The sequence below is a fragment of the Caretta caretta genome, chromosome 1, assembly GCF_965140235.1.
Source record: "Caretta caretta isolate rCarCar2 chromosome 1, rCarCar1.hap1, whole genome shotgun sequence".
Classification (NCBI taxonomy): domain Eukaryota; kingdom Metazoa; phylum Chordata; order Testudines; family Cheloniidae; genus Caretta; species Caretta caretta.
Window position 1 is genome coordinate 128878669 of NC_134206.1, and position 17407 is coordinate 128896075.

At 42.9% G+C, this 17407-nt stretch overlaps 1 long non-coding RNA gene across 1 annotated transcript in view; it reads right to left on the reverse strand.

Annotated features, from left to right (window-relative positions):
• Positions 1-7581: 7581 nt before the first annotated feature.
• LOC125640923 (uncharacterized) overlaps positions 7582-17407 on the reverse strand; it is an 80695-nt gene continuing 70869 nt past the window's right edge. The window contains exons 3-6 of the long non-coding RNA XR_007357941.2: positions 14797-14909; positions 12416-12475; positions 8904-10003; positions 7582-8215 (exon numbers count right to left, since the gene is read on the reverse strand). This is a non-coding gene — a long non-coding RNA (uncharacterized LOC125640923). The remainder of the gene's footprint in view (positions 8216-8903; positions 10004-12415; positions 12476-14796; positions 14910-17407) is intronic.

Below are 17407 nucleotides of genomic sequence, written 5' to 3' on the forward strand. Positions count from 1 at the left end.
AAATAAAATAGTCTCAGCACCAAAAAGTGTTAGTAAAATGCCAATGAAATAATTCTTATTTCACCAGAATAAGCTGACTATGAGAGAGAAATCCCTTGCTGTGCAAATGACTGATCATAAAAGATTAGTATATGACTAAAGAAAATACAAATCTGCTGAAGCAGGAGATTTTCCTGTACTGAAAGGAAAAAAAAAACAACAAGAAGAAGAATAGATTGAGTTTTAAAGCAATAGATTTATGAGAAGCAAGCCAAAACTTATTCTGTTAAACATTGGCACCTTTTAAAAGCTTTTTGTAAAAATGAACATGTAAATTGCTTCCCTGATGGACTATCCCTATCACTTGCCATGATTCAATGTGATAGTATTCTTACACGATATTCTGGTACTTCTGTAATGACATACTTGGTACATGGGATGGCAGCAGATATGTATTTCACTAGTTCATTACAGTGCATTAAAACAGTTTGATTCTGGTTTGCTATTAAATGTCCTAAAATGTGCAGGAACTGAAGTATTTTACAGCACTACCTGAATCTGAGTAACAAAACTCTAAAAGTAAAGTCCCTGTCCTGATGAGCTTACAGTTTAAAGAAATAGACAAGACAGACGAAAATGCACATCATAGAATAGGTGTAAGTGTGTGCAATTACCACTCTATATGGCATTGAGACCATTACTGTGATATGGTGTTGAGTTGTGGTGTTAATATTTTAAAAAGAGTGTTGAAAAATTGGAAAACCTCCAGAAAGATCTACAAGAATGATTTGAGGTTTGGAAAACCTCTTGTATAGTGAGAGATTAAAAAAGCTCAGTCTATTTAGTCTATCCAAGAGAAAGTTAAGAAGTGATTTGAATATGGTCTATAGAGCTGGTTAAGAATTTTTTAATGATTCTTTTCCATTGGAAAATACTCATACTTTGAATCTGAAACTATTCATGGGAAAGGGTCAGTTTCAACAAATTTCCCGTTTAAAAAAAAAAAAAGCCAAATAAATAAATAAAGTTTTGAAATTGTCAAAATGTCCTGTTTTGACTTTTCCAAAATAAAAAGTGTTTCATTTTTTCAGTTTGGAATGACTTTTCTTTTCAAAATATTATTTAATTTATAATAAATGTAAAGAAAAATCAAACATTAAAAAATTCAAAATTGAAACTGAACAGTTCACAATTATTGAAACAAAATGTTTTAATTGACCCAATCTGAACTTTCAGATTTTTAGTTTGTAAAAAAAATTAAGATTTTGATTTTTTGTCCCAATTTCAAAAGGGGAAAAGATTCAAATCTTAATAAATCTTGTGGGATGGGAAACCCATTCTGTGCCCAGTTCTAATAGTTTATAAGTATCTGCAGAGAGAACATTTCTAATAGCGGGCTCTTTAATCTAGCAGGGAAAGGTATAAGAGGATCTAATGACTATAAACTGAAACTAGATAAACTGAGAATAAAAATAAGGAGCCCCCCCCCTTTTTTTTTTAGAGTGAGGGTAACTGACTATTGGAACAATTTACAGAGGGATGTGGTAGATTCTCCATCATTTGAAGTCTTTACATCAAGTTTGGATGGCTTTCTATAATACATGCTGCAGATCACCCAAAAGTTAGGGGCTTGATACAGGAACAATGTCATGAAATTTCTGTCGTGTGCAATGCAGAAGGTAAGACTAGAATATCAATCCAACTGGAACTTCCATCTCTGGGGAACAGGACGTCGAGAGACAGGGATCCAAAACAGCACTTCATGTTGCTAAATACAAGCTAAAAAATTATACTCCATCCATAACTTATCATGGATGAGGCCCCTCATGTTGTGCCCATCCATATATATTTTCTTATTCTGTTCCACCTGACAAATTTGTGGCAGCAGGAGACTTCAGCTGGGAAGGGGTCTCAGCATCAGAAGCTTCTTCCATTACTTCATGTGGGCCTAGAGAAATCAGGAGACTTGGGGGAATGGCCTTAGGAGGAAACCTCTAAGGAAAGAAGGGAGGCAAAGTGAGGGGACATGTGCATGTTTCCTTAAATCTGTAACAGGAACCCAGACATGGTTCCAGGTAGAAGCTCTACACTGAATCAGAGAGAAAAAAAGCAAGAGACAGAAAAGCTGCAGGAACAATACTATTTTCTTTATTCTGGAGCTATTCTTTATTCTTTAAAATGGAGCTATTTCTGTGATTTTTTTTACCATTGTCATATGACATGCTCCATTTGTCTCCTCCCCTAATATGTATTTAATCCTGGTGATGGGGCCCTAACAATAAAAGATTCCTCTCCCTTGTTTCATTTTTGGTTGTGGGTATTGAGGCCAATTTTTCTTAATGGTGCTGGAAGGCTCAAGGGGCAGGCCATGTGAGCTGGAGAACAAAACAACAGTATTCACTTATGGGGATGTCAGCAGTACTGGAGGAGTGAGCTTCTTTAAAAGGAAATGAATAGACAAAAAAACCACAAATAGTCTTAGCTGTTTTGCTTCTTCTTTGCTTCTTTTGCTGAACCCCTCTATACAAATTGTATAGATGAAAATTTTATAGTCATCTAGAAAATCAGCATAAAAGTGTAGTGAGCACGCTAATTGCACAGCAAACTACTTATGCATGTGTGACAACATTGTTAACAATGACTATTTAATAGATCGGTCAATAGTCTGTAACATCAATCCAGCCTCAGAGAAATTCAACACAGGTCTAAATTTCTCAATTGAGTTAATGTTATGGATTTATTAATGGATGTCTTAATTATATATTGATATTGGGGAATATCGCACAAATTAAAACAAAATATCTTCTTTCTATGTGGAAATGTAACACAAAGTACTGGGAGATGAAACATTGTAAAATCAGTATTTATGTGACTGACAGTAGATTCTGGCCCAGGAGACAGAAAATGTGGGGACAGATTCTCTTCTCAGTTACTAAGGTGTTAATCAGAAATAATTCCATCAAAGTCAATGGAGCTATAGTGATACAAAATCAGAATAAGATAGTGTAGAGTACTGTCAAAAGTATTTTATGTTGATGGAAAAAAAAACCCAACCCTGAATCTGAGGGATGCTATGAAAAATGTGCATTGTCCATCTGTGTATGATGTGTGTGGATGATTTTATTAACTACATCTATATCTATGGTAATATACCTGTGATAAATTGTAGAGCTATTTGTTTAGCTTGATTTGTCAGGATTCTGCAACTAATTATACATCTTTGACAGCTATAATTTCAGTCTTCCCACAATGCATGCCTGCTGAAACTACTAATAACATTCAAGACTTCTGAGCAGGTTCAGAAACCTTTCATTTTAAGTAACTTGCCTGAGAAATTTCCCCCTCAAATTGTGGAACCTTTACCAAAAAATTACACTAGTGCAGAACCCAGGACCAATATTGTGCAGTCCAAGATCTGTGAAAGGAATGATATTCCACAACCCTTCAGATTCTGAAAGCTCTGCCCTCAATGCCTAGGAATATACTGATTCTTCCTGCTTAAGTGAGGGGAATAGCGTGCAGGGATCCTGGGGGAAGTGGGAGGATTAAACCCTTCCAGAACAGGGCAATAAGCATTAATGCCTGGGTGTGAAAGCCAAAAGTTAATTGAAGTGTTTTGTGCTGTGGCAACAGAGATTGTGTCAACGCCAGTTCCAGGGCTACAGGGTACTGCAGAACAATTACAGCCCATGAAAGCTGTCCCTAGGAGCCAGAAGGAAATGCAGAAGTCACAGTGAGGACCACAGCAACTGCAAGCATGACTGAATTACATCAACATCTAGTGATGGGAGAAGGACAGGAGAGTTCAGGGGAAAACAGCAATATTAATCCCCTCTTTGACACCTTTGACACAGTCAGTCATCATGGGCTCCTTGCCAAGGTAATGAACTACTACTTTGCGAATTGAGCCAATGGTGACAACAGAAGAATGGTTTCAGAGTAACAGCCATGTTAGTCTGTATTCGCAAAAAGAAAAGGAGTACTTGTGGCACCTTAGAGACTAACCAATTTATTTGAGCATAAGCTTTCGTGAGCTACAGCTCACTTCATCGGATGCTTATGCTCAAATAAATTGGTTAGTCTCTAAGATGCCACAAGTACTCCTTTTCTTTTAACAGAAGCATGGCCTCCCACAAGGTAGCACCTTAGCACCATAAATTATTCAACATCCACACAAACAAGCAGTGAATATACCCTGGCACAAGGTGCTTTATCTATGCAAATGATCTGTGCTTCGGCACACAGCATAAGGAGTTTGGTATACTAGACAGTACTCTGGTGGATGCATTTAACATCCTAGGCAAGTAATATGCAACCAACCAACTGCATGCAAACCCTCCAAGGATATAAGTCAGTGCATTCCATGTCAAAAACCAAGAGACCAAATGTGAACTCAACATCAGCTGGCTTGGGATGAAACTTACTCATTACGTAAATCCTATATACCTCAGTGTTATTTTTGACCAAATACTCTCCTTTAGCTCCCACATTGAGAAAACCGAAGCCAAGGCAAGCATACAAAACAAGATTCTCAGCAAGTTGGTTACATCAAAGTGGGCTGCAGACCAACACACTCTGCAATCAACAGCACTATCACGGTGCCATTGCTCTGCCGAATATGCTTGTGCAGCGTGGGCATGATCCCCCTCCCTCAAAGAAGCTACAGCCTTTACTTGACAGTGCCTCCTGCTGCGTAACAGGATGCCCTAAACCTACTCATGTTAATAGCCTCTGCATCCTCACATGTATTGCTCCTCCTGATAAACACCAGGAAGTTGCTAGTAGACTCTAGTGCACAAGGCAATGTACAGATCTAAGACATCTGCTATATGATGTAACACTGATGCTGAGCTGATTGAAGTTATGACAAAGTTTTCTTGCTTCTGTTAAACGTCTCACATTGTCACCCACGGGTTCAGTTATGGCAAACAAGAGTAGAAAATGACCGTGTAGACTATGCATTCCAGCTCCCACCAGTCGAGCACCTACCACCTGGTGCAGACCAGCCTTGGACTATATGGTGTTGTCTTAATTGACTCTGCACTGGAGCTGGCCAATCTAGAGACATGATAATCAAGTGTGGCTACATCATTGGCCCCAATATCTGAGACTGTGATAGAGAATCTCACAATACGAAGCATGTCCTGCAATGTCAGCTGCTTAAGCATGAATGCCCTTCCAGTGACCTGGAAAAGTGCAATGAATGGATAATCACCTGTGCATGGATGTGGTGGGAAGCAGTATAAGGACAACAAGAAGAATCCAGAAATATCATGTCGGGCACCTGAGTTATTCAGGGGGATGGGAAGCAGATCTGTGATGAGGAAGCAGATCTATTTGTGGCCTGGATTAGAGAATGAATTGTTAGCCAGGTTCCCAGATAGCTAATTGCTTAATTGCTGGCATCTCCTTGTGGTAGGTGTCCATTGCAGGTACTCTTTACAGCGGGGTCATGGTTCTGTGACAAAATGAATTTGGAAGGGGATTTAGAGGAAGGCATCCCCTAAGGAAGTTGGGGAAGGAGGATTGGGATTCCTAATCTCTGGTATAGTGGAGATATAATTGTCTCTACTTTTTCCAGCCCTCTTAACCTTCATATGAGGGGAGGGCAGTGAGGCTCCAACAATGGTCGGGCTGATACCAGGGGAAGGAGGAGGGCTGATGTCAGCAATCCCAAATAGATAGGAACAGGAAGGTTGATGGCAGCCCTCCCAAATAGGTGGAAACAATTAAGGAAAAATGATGACCTGTTCTAGTCGAGTTATTACTGGGTATTTACAGATACCTGATTTGCCACCTAATTAAACCACAGAAGTGTGTCTTGTCTGTCTTCCTAAATGGTTGAGACAGCATCCTGATTCAAGGATTTGGTTCAGGCCTATTTGTAGCTGTTTGTTGGTTTATCATCATGCTCTTTTGTCTGACAATTAAAATATAATTAAGTATGTAGCTATAATCATCAAAGTCTGATAGCTGATTCTCAGACAGTGTTGTATTATAATCATATATCCTTTTATTTTGAATTGATTTGAAAGTGTTGAGTGGATATTCGGTCTTTGCCCAGGAATGATTGATTACCACCACATAGTCATGATCTGGCAATAATTTCAGAACAAAACCTCTGAGTTGACTATGAATTTTGAATTAGACAAGTTCAAGCTATACTTTGTACCGCAAGTCATAATTCATCATCATCGTCATCATCTTTGAATAAAACAAACCCTATGTGTTGTGTACCGCTGACATCTGCTAGATGAATATTTTGTCTCACCGTGAGGTGAAAAGGGTGTACAATTAACATAATAGAGCTTCACTTCACTCTGTTTTTCACAGTGTTGTATTACAATCCGACTGGTAGCTATGCCCCTTGTGGAGGTGTTATTTTTTTTTAGAGCACTGGAAGAGCTCTCTCCCAACACTGCGCTGTGACCACACAAGGCACATTAAAACGCTTTAGCGTTGCCAGTGTAGATATGGGAACATCTACACTTGCAAAGTGACAGTGCTGGCAGTCACAGCGCTGCTCAGAGAGCTGCCCTGTCATTGGAGAAGTGCATGGCGATTGTACCATGGAAGCTGGCTACTCCAGGCTGCTACCTATCAGTCGCTAACCAGTTCAGAATGGGAAAGTCGACAGTTGGAGTCGTGTGGATGGAAGTGTGCAGGGCCATTTATCACATCCTGCTCTGAAAGACTGTGACTCTGGGCAACATGTGTGAAACTGTGGATGGCTTTGCACAAATGGGCTTCCCTAACTGCGGAGGGGTGATTAATGGCGCACACATTCTAATTCTGGCAACAGACCACCTAGCCACGGAGTACATTAATCACAAGGGGTATTTCTCAATGGTTCTCCAGGTGCTTGTGGATCACCTTGGGCGTTTCACAGACATTAGCGCAGGCTGGTCTGGAAAGGTGCATGATGAACCCATCTTTTGGAACACTGGCCTGTTCAAGAGCTGAAAGCAGGGACTTTCTTCCTTGACCAGATCACCGTGGGGGAAGTTGAAATGCCCATTGTGATCCTGGGAGACCCTGCTTATCCCTTAATGCTGTGGCTCATGAAGCCATACACCGGGCAACTTGACAGCAGCAAGGAGCAGTTCAAAAACAGGCTGAGCAAGTGCAGAATGACTGTGGATTGTGCATTTGGCCATTTAAAAGCCCGCTGACAATGCCTTTATGGGAAACTGGACATTGCTGATGACAATATTCTGATGCTTATAGCTGTGTGTTGTATGCTCCATAATATTTGTGAAGGGAAGGGTGAAAGCTTCACTCAGGGCTGGACTGCAGAGGCTCAATGCCTGGAGGCTGAGTATGAACAGCCAGAGAAAAGGGCTATTAGAGGGGCACAGCGTGGGGCCAAAAGGATCAGGGATGCTTTGAGGCAGCAATTTGAAGCTGAAAGCCACTAATATTTGGTTCTATGCTTGGGATTGCAATGCTTGTAATGCTAGGAGGTGATTGGTGCACATGATGAAAGAAGGGGCCTTAATATAATTGTATGTTGCTTTGCAGTGCTTTTTGCTTTCACTTACTAGAATAAAGATTGCTTTCAAACAAACACAATTCTTTTATTGAAAGACAACAACCAGAGGAGAGTGTCAAATGAAAAAAATCATCAGCAGGGAGGGGGTTGGGGGAAGGGAAGGTCTCAAGAGGAGGAGGGGTCCCAGAACAGCTACAGATTTGTGTAGTCCTGGGATCATACCCAATCTTCTCCTTTGGAGTATGATGCAGCAGGTGTTGTACTTCAGGAGGGACAAACTGCAGAGGGATTGGTGTTGAGTGCAGTGGGTAGTGGGAGTCCACACTGCTGGACTGTGAGGAGGGGGGAGTGAAATGCTGCAGGTAGAGACTGGAGCTAGGAGGTTGATAAGAGTGCGTTCATGGTCTGGGGGGGGCACATGGGAAAGAGTTTTGTGACAGCAGTTGCAGGGGAGGGCAGGCACGGAGCTGTTCAGTTTGAAGAGCTAGTATCACCTGGAGCGTGTCCGCTTGGCGCTCCATAACTGGTTAAGAGCCAATCCATGGCTTCTTTCTGGTGTGCCGTGTTCTTCTTTCGGTCCCTCTTCTCGCTGTCCCGCCACTCCTTCAGTTCTTTTTTCTTGACGGCAGACTGCATCATAACCCCATGCATAAAGTCCTCCTTAGTTCTTCTTGGACGCTTTCTAATTCTACATAGCCATTCTGCCACTGATCACAAAGGGAGTCTGTGCTCCCAAGGTCATCTCTGTGAAGTTTAAATGCAACATTTTACAGAAGTGGTATTGTTTGCAACACAGTCAACACTTTCAGTGCTTTATAACACAGCCTGTACTCACACACCTGTCACTAACTGGCTGACCCTAGGCAAGCACACATAAGCCACAAGACCCCCAAAATGGTGAGTAGCTGCAGGGGGAGGGTAAATCACTGTTCCTGGACCCTGCTGTGCACTGGGCACGTGGCTCTTGGGTACTTGGAGAGCCAGTACTGTTGGGTGGGCCTGATAATCATTCCTGTCCACACACTTTCCACAGGAGGTGATCATTATGGAAGCTATCTCACTGCTTAGGGTGAGCAGGGAATCAAGAGATGGTCTTCTCCAAGCCTGCAGCTTCCACCCTGGCGCCTATGCAGCTAGCCTGTGTGCAGCAATGGTCCCCTCACCCATCACTGTACAGTGGCACAGGAAAGTTACCGTTAATGGGGCAAGAAACAAAGCAGCTCTGCTGAGGAACCTGTAGCAGTGGATTGCCCAGTATCTCCATGAGAGTTTCCTGGAGATCTCTGAAAGAGATTCCCATGAAGTGAGGGAGTGTATCAGCAGCCTGTTCCACCGCTCAGACTAGGCATGAGGTGGGAGACAACCCTGCTTTCTGCAGCCCTTCTACCCTCAACAACTCGATTCAGCAATTCCAAAAATCAGATCCACTTACCAGGAGTCTCCTTTCTTGTTTGCGCTTTGACAAGATCCAACTGCTGTGACCGGCTAGGTTCCTCCAGGGTAGAAAAGAGCTCCTGACTGCATGCATCTCTGGCCTTTGAGTCATCCTCTGCCTCTGGGTCCCCCTCCCCCTCTTCATCCAAGATTGCCTGCTCCTGGCTCAGTCCACTCTTGACCGCACATGAGCCAATGAAGTATCCACAGGGTCCTTCTCAGTGGAGGTGGGGTCCCCACAGAGTATCACCTCTAGCTCTTTGTAGGACCGGCAGCTTGTGGGCACGGCACCAAAGTGGTGGTTTGCCTCCTGCCTCTTGTGGTAGGCGTTCTGCGTTCACTTTGCCCCTTGTGGTAGGCGTTCACTTCAACCCTGCACTGCAATGAGTCCCAGTCATGGCCACTTTCTATCATGCATTTAGAAACCTGTCCGTAGGTATCATAATTCCGACTGCTGAAGCGCAGCTGGAACTGGACAGCCTCCTCTCCCCAAATGCCGATGAGGTCCCGCAGCTTGGCATTGCTCCAAGCTGGGGATCGCCTGGTGCGTGAAGCAGGCATGGCCACCTAGAAAGATGCTCTAAGACCACTGCATGCATCACCAAGCAAACAGAAAGGGGACTTTCAAATTTGCAAAGGAATGTACAGGGTGGGGTTGACAGTTGGTCACCTGAGGGCAGGGCAGTAGAGGTCAAATCGATGGCCAGAGAGGTGAGAACAGGCATTGTGGGACAGCTCCCGGAAGCCAATCACAGCGCTGTAATCACCACAGTGTCTACACTGGCACCATAGTGCTTTAGCCCCAGCGCAGAAAGCTCTACGCCTCTCGTCGGGGTGGGTTTTTTAGAGCACTGCATCTGCGCACTTTCTCTGCACTAAGTGGCTTGGCAGTGTGTACACCTTGGGAGCTACAGCGCTCAAAGCTGCTTTACTGAGCATAAACTTGCCAGTGTACATTGGGCCTAAGAATGTTTGAAAGCAAAAAGAAAAAATCATCTTTGGCTCTTTTATACTTAATTTTTTTTTCTGACTAAAGTGTGAGGATGAAGTGGAAAATCCTTGGACTGCACCTCTCTTCATGTGCCTTGTTCCAAATATCTGTTAAAGGGGAAAAAAGACTTTATTAAAATAATATGGCTAAGCTTTTAAAAAATGGGTGCCTAAAGCACCTCAAGTTGGGTTTCTATGTCAATATTTAGACTTTGAAGTCAATCAGGGAGTATGGAGTCTAAGAATTCTTGAAAAATTGGTTCTTTATTTAGGTGGCGTATGTTTTCTAGACACCTAAACAAAATAGTATACAGTGCACAGAAAAACAGAGTGAAGTGAAGCTCTATTATGTTAATTGTACACCCTTTTCACCTAATGGTGAGACAAAATATTCATCTAGCAGATGTCAGTGGTACACAACACACAGGTTTTGTTTTATTCAAAGATGATTGATGATGAATTATGACTTGCAGTACAAAGTATAGCTTGAACTTGTCTAATTCAAAATTCATAGTCAACTCAACAACAGAGGTTTTGTTCTGAAATTATTGCCAGATCATGACTATGTGGTGGTAATCAATCATTCCTGGGCAAAGACCGAGTATCCACTCAACACTTTCAACTCCATTCGAAATAAAAGGATATATGATAGCTAATTATCAGACAGTGTTGTATTACAATCAGACTGTAGCTGGTGCACTGTCTACACCAGTGGTTCTCCAAGCTGGTCCGCCGCTTGTTCAGGGAAAGCCCCTGGTGGGCCGGACCGGTTTGTTCACCTGCTGCGTCTGCAGGTTCAGCCGATCGTGTCTCCCACTGGCTGCGGTTCGCCGCTCCAGGCCATTGGGGGCTGCAGGAAAAGCGGCCAGCACATCCCTTGGCCTGCACTGCTTCCCGCAGCCCCCATTGGCCTGAAGCAGCGAACTGTGGTCAGTGGGAGCCGCGATCGGCTGAACCTGTGGACGCAGCAGGTAAACAAACTGGTCTGGTGCGCTGGGGGCTTTCCCTGAACAAGCAGCAGAACGAGTTTGGGAACCACTGGTCTACACTGGCACTTTACAGCGCTGAAACTTGCTGCGCTTAGGGGCAGGGCCAGCTCTAGGCACCAGCAAAACACGCAGGTGCTTGGGGTGGAACATTTCTGGGGTGGCATTCCGGCGCCGGCCATGCCACCCCAGAAATGTGCCCCCACCGCCCCAGCTCGCCTCCACTCCGCCTGCTCCCCTGAGTGCGCCGCCGCTGCTCCGCTTCTCCCCCTTCCCTCCCTCCCAGGCTTGCTGCGCATGGAACAGCTGTTTGCGGCAAGCCTGGGAGGGAGGGAGGGAGGGAGGGAGGAGAAGCTGAGAGGTGGTGTGCTCGGGAGAGGCGGCGGTGGTGGAGCAGAGATGAGCTGGGGTGGGGAGCGGTTCCTCTATTCCCCCACCCACCCTCACTCACCTCCGCTCCGCCTGCTCCCCAGAATGTGCTGCCTCTCCCTCGCCTGAGAGGGAGGGGAGAGAAGCAGAGCAGCGACGTGTTCAGGGGAGCAGGTGGAGCGAAGGTGAGCTAGGGCAGGGGGTTGCAGGGGTGTGGCGGGGAGCTGCAGGAAGTAATGGAGGAAAATGTGGCACGCCCGGGGAGGAGGCGGGGCCGGGGATTTGGTTGGGAAGGGGCGGAGTTGGGGTGGAGCCAGGGGCGGGGGACACAGAAAAAAGAGGGGGTGGCCAAAAATATTTTTGCTTGGGGCGGCAAAAATCCTAGAGCCAGCCCTGCTCAGGTTTTTTCACACCCCTGAGCGGGAAAGATGCAGCGCTATAAATTGCCAGTGTAAACAAGCCCTTTAACTCCTAGTATTTGCCTTGCTATATCTAGTTCAACCATTCCTCCACTTGCATTCTAATGGAATGCCCAGACAAAATCTTAGTTACCCTAAAGTTAACACTGCTACAATATGAAACATTAGAAAATGTAATACTAAGACATTGGTTTATAAAATAAAAGCTCTACAGTTGTGCAAACAAGGAGTTAAGTTATGAAGGGAAATAATCCTCTTCCAACTCAAATACTTTTTAAGTAAAATCTAGACGTGAAAATTAATGTTATAACATTCCAGTAACAGTCTTAATCCTGACCCCCTACAGAGCAAGAGCTAGAAACACACAGTAGCTCCTCAGTTTTAAGTTCTAGAACAATAGCTTAAAATATTTAAATGTTTGTTTCAATATATAAACATTCATACATCTAAAGTAGCTAACTGTTCCGTACCATAATATAGAAACAGTACCTCCTTGTGGTTTTTCAGTTTTAGATAATTTATTAATTAAACCAAATAACAAAAAACTAAATTAAAATAAATAATAATACAACACTAATACAATTATTGCTATGCTAGCATGAAACAAATCAGATAATAAAGGGCTTTTTAATCTATCAGAGAATGGCATAATAAGATTGAGGGCTGGAAACTGATACCAGAAAAAATCACATTAGAAATAAGGTACACATTTTTAACACATTTTAACATTAACCATTAGAACAAACCAAGGGAAGTAGTGGTGTCTCCGTCTCTTCATATCTTCAAATTCAGGAAGATGCCTTTGTCTAAAAGACAAGTTTTGAGGATCAGTGCAAGATAAACTGCAATATTCTGTCTTAAACAGAAGGTCAGATGAGATAATCTAATGGTCTTTTCTGGTCTTAAAATCTATAAATCTCTTAAATATTTATCTAGTACCCTTCCTGTAAGCTGTATTTATTCTATTTATCTGATTGCAGCTATTGATACTGATCAGATGTATATTAATTTCCAGTTTAAAGTTAACCGTGACCATTTTTTGACACTTCTTCATGAAAAATAACCTCCCTCTTTATGCTTTCAGTGAAGTGTTTACAAGTCTGCCCTAATTATTAAGACCTGCAATTATACCTTTTCATGGCTGGACTCTGCAGCATATACTGTGAATGCTGAGTGCCTTAACACATGCACAAGCACCTCACTTTCTCCCCGTTCAGTTGAACGTTGAATACCACTTCACCTTGCACATGTCCCACTAATTAGTTCCTTTCAGTGTCTTTGCCTCATCACAAGTTTCAGTTTTCAAGTGCAGCACTCTGCTCACTGATATCACTATACCTAAAAGTGTGAGTTAGAGCAAGGAAATGCCCAGTCTCAGACTTAGACAAATAAATAAACATATATTTTGTTACAGATTTTGTTTTAACTTTTAGAGAATCATGACTGACCTTCACTTCTTGTAGCAAAAGCCTGAACCCCTATGCCCAAGTAGACACTGACATCTTTAAAAAGAAAAGGAGTACTTGTGGCACCTTAGAGACCAATTTATTTGAGCATGAGCTTTCGTGAGCTACAGCTCACTTCATCAGATGTTTACCGTGGAAACTGCAGCAGACTTTATATACACACAGAGAATATGAAACAATACCTCCTCCCACCCCACTGTCCTGCTGGTAATAGCTTATCTAAAATGATCAACAGGTGGGCCATTTCCAGCACAAATCCAGGTTTTCTCACCCTCCGCCCCCCCCCCCACACACAAACTCACTCTCCTGCTGGTAATAGCCCATCCAAAGTGACCACTCTATTCACAATGTGTATGATAATCAAGGTGGGCCATTTCCTGCACTTTGGATAAGCTATTACCAGCAGGAGAGTGAGTTTGTGTGTGTGGTTTTTGGAGGGGGGTGAGGGGGTGAGAGAACCTGGATTTGTGCAGGAAATGGCCCACCTTGATTATCATACACATTGTGAAGAGAGGTTTCAGAGGAACAGCCGTGTTAGTCTGTATTCGCAAAAAGAAAAGGAGTACTTGTGGCACCTTAGAGACTAACCAATTTATTTGAGCATGAGCTTTCGTGAGCTACAGCTCACTTCATCAGATGTATACCGTGGAAACTGCAGCAGACTTTATATACACACAGAGAATATGAAACAATACCTCCTCCCACCCCACTGTCCTGCTGGTAATAGCTTATCTAAAGTGTATACATCTGATGAAGTGAGCTGTAGCTCACGAAAGCTCATGCTCAAATAAATTGGTTAGTCTCTAAGGTGCCACAAGTACTCCTTTTCTTTTTATTGTGAAGAGAGTGGTCACTTTGGATGGGCTATTACCAGCAGGAGAGTGAGTTTGGGGGGGGGGCGGAGGGTGAGAGAACCTGGATTTGTGCTGGAAGTGGCCCAACTTGATCACTTTAGATAAGCTATTACCAGCAGGAGAGTGGGGTGGGAGGGGGTATTGTTTCATGGTCTCTGTGTGTATATAATGTCTTCTGCAGTTTCCACGGTATGCATCCGATGAAGTGAGCTGTAGCTCACGAAAGCTCATGCTCAAATAAATTGGTTAGTCTCTAAGGTGCCACAAGTCCTCCTTTTCTTTTTGCGAATACAGACTAACACGGCTGTTACTCTGAAAACTGATATCTTTGGACAGGATGGGGGGCAGCTTGGGCAGCATGCACTACAGTAGCCCTATTAAGACTGGGGTGAGGAGCAGTGAAACGTCCGCCTGTTTCTCAGCCCACACCCAAAAGATTACAGAGCAGTTTTGAGTAGTAAAACCTCCACCCTCAAAGAGGGGAGACAATGCTTCAGCTGGGAAAGAGCAGTCTGGGGGTTAGAAAAAGAAACACCCCCCCTTCCCACAGGAATTAGGAAGGGAAAAGTGAAAGCGGGGGGGGGGTCTGAAAATAATATTTGTGAATCCCGTTCCCCTATATGAAGTACCCTGAGGAATGGGGAGAGAGAATGCCCCTTGCCCTAAAAACACCCCAAAACAATTGCTATATTGGGGAGGAGCACTGCAATCTGAAGCAGAACTGGTGCCTCAGGTGTATTACTGAATGCAGAGCTCCCCCATCCCTCACCACCGTGGAGCTGCCAACAATTTAGCATTGCTCTTTACCTTTGAGCTGCTGCTGGTTGGAGTGGAAGAGGAGACAGGACTTGTGTGTCCACTAAACTTGGAGTTCCTTTTGGACTGGGGAATTCTCCCATGCCAGTGTGGAAAGAGAGGAGCTGTAAAAACAAAATTCCATTATCTCACTCTATAGGAAAGGAATATGTAATAGATAAATGCACTGTGAAGTTAAGATTCCTGTTTTACAAAGAACCAAGAGAGAGTGATGGGATATGGAGCCTTTCATCTCTACAAAGCTGGCTCCAATCCAGCCCAACCCAGCTTAGTAGTAACTGCAAGCTATTTATGTTAAATGAATTTGGTAGTCCCCATTATCTGGGCACCTCTTTATCTTCACCCCACAGTTGTGTGGTAAGAAGTGTTATCATCCCCATTTTACAGATGGGGAGCTCAGATAGAGAGATACTAAGCAACTTGCCCATGGTCACACAGAAAGTCCATAGTGGAGCAGGGATTTGAACTGGGGAGGCTCACCAGTCCTAGATAAGCAGACTAATCATTCAACCATCTTGTCTCTCTATCACCAGTGGCCTAATGTCAGCATCACAAGTCTTTGCAACCCTGGCTGGCATTCTAAGAAGAGAAGGCCCGGCTTAATGTACATGTAAAATGAACCATTCTTTCAGCACGGTGGTTTCTCAGGTTCATGGATGAGGCACATTGGTTGGACAGTGTAGGTTAAGTTTGCACTGCTGCTGTTCTGCTGTGTTTGTCCTATGGATAATAAGAGAATTTCATCTTCTAGAGAGCTGTCAGATCATTAAAGAACATTCAAGTCACTTAAAACCAAAATCCTGTGGGGGGAAAAAATCTGAAGAGAAAATGGTTCCTTTAAAAATTTGTATCTGGACTTGAAACTTAGGCCACATTCCTGCAATCTGATCTATGTGGGCAGATTCCTATGCACATGGAAAGCCTCACTGAAATCTTGGTCGTTTAGTCAATTAGCTTCATTAATGTTTTCAGCTCTAAATTGTCTCTCATGTGCACACCGATATTAACATTTAGAGTTCAAAATAAACATAACATCTGCTGTAGAGGCTCGGAATTTCTCCTTCAGACATGACTTGAGTACTGTACTACTCAAATAGATTTTATACACATATGCACAGAATTAAAGGCAATGTGCAGGCAATTAGCCTCATCTGCATCTGAGCTAATAGGACCAAAGTTCTCTGATGGCTCATTTGTGGCACAGAGTTAGCTCTGAAGTCCTAAAGCCTTTTATTATTTTCTAAGAAACCCTATTTGAACTACAAATTCTCTCTTATAAAACCTAAAAGATAGATAATCTTAATGGCATGCCACAGATTTAGAAAGGGCACAGTGACATTACAGCTGCTAGTTTGCTTTTATGGGCCTCAGTCAGTAAGTCCTCCAAATGAAGTGAAAAGGTGGCTTTCAAAAGAAAGAGCAATTATTTGAGTATCATTTTCTTGGTAATTACAATTAAGCTAAAATAGTTAGTTTTATTGAGGCATTATAGTTACTGAGCACGCTATGCACTTTACTAATGCATTGGAAAGAAGATGGGAACCTAGATATTACAAATAAATCCTGTCTTTGATATTTCTAAGGTGCCTGTCACCTACGTATCTAGTTGCTGATTTATGTGAGAAAGTTCTGGTTTTGCTGCTTGATATTTTTACGGTAAAATTAAAATTTTTATTAATTAAAAAATATTTGTTTCTGCAAAAGATAAACGTGTCTTAGAACAGAGTGACATTTTCATTGTAGTGTTAAAAATGGACGTAGAGTTGCTCATTGTGAAAATAAAGCCAAATCAAGTTTTTGTACTTACTTTCTGGCTCCCTACATAGTTGTATTGTCAACTAGAATGACCTCTTGTGAAAGCATCCATATAAAGTCTAGGGGGCTGCTGGACATTTGCAACACTTCTGACTGAGCACCTAATCCAAATCCTATTTAAATCAATAGGAATCTTTCCACTGAATTCAGTAATTTTGGATTAAGCCTTCATGTTTCAATCTACACGTCATAGGACAGCTTCCTCTTATCCTCCAAGATTTTCCTTTCCCTTCAAACTTCATCTCTTCCCCTCCCTAACTTCTCCTTCCTTTGTATTCCTTTTCAGAAAATCCTGTCATCTTTCCCACTTGCATCCCTGCACAATTGCCTTAGAGTTATTCAAGTAAAGGAGGAATGATGACATGGCCCTTGGGGTGAGTGAGTTTGTTTGTTGTGTGCTTCCTTGCTTGCTGTGTGCTTGCTTGGTTAAAGTTTGTGGGCTATGTGCTGAGCCTAGTGGCCTGTTAGCTAGGCTGAGAGTTTACTAGTGAGGTTCTAGCCTGCTATCCTTTGATCCCTAATCCTTTTAGGATTCCTTGACAAGTGCATGGAGCTAACTCAGGAAGAACAGGGGTTTAAAAAGCCAGCTCCTAAGAGACTAGAAGAGCTAGTGAATAGGGGAGATTACATAGGATGCATGAAATCCAGATACACCTAACGAACATACTCTAAACTTAGGCCAATAATCCCCTTCCACAAAAAAACAACAACAACAAAGAACAAACAAACAATAAAAACTCTTGCAAGGGTAGAAATAATGCAGGCAGAAGTCCAGCAGCACAATGGT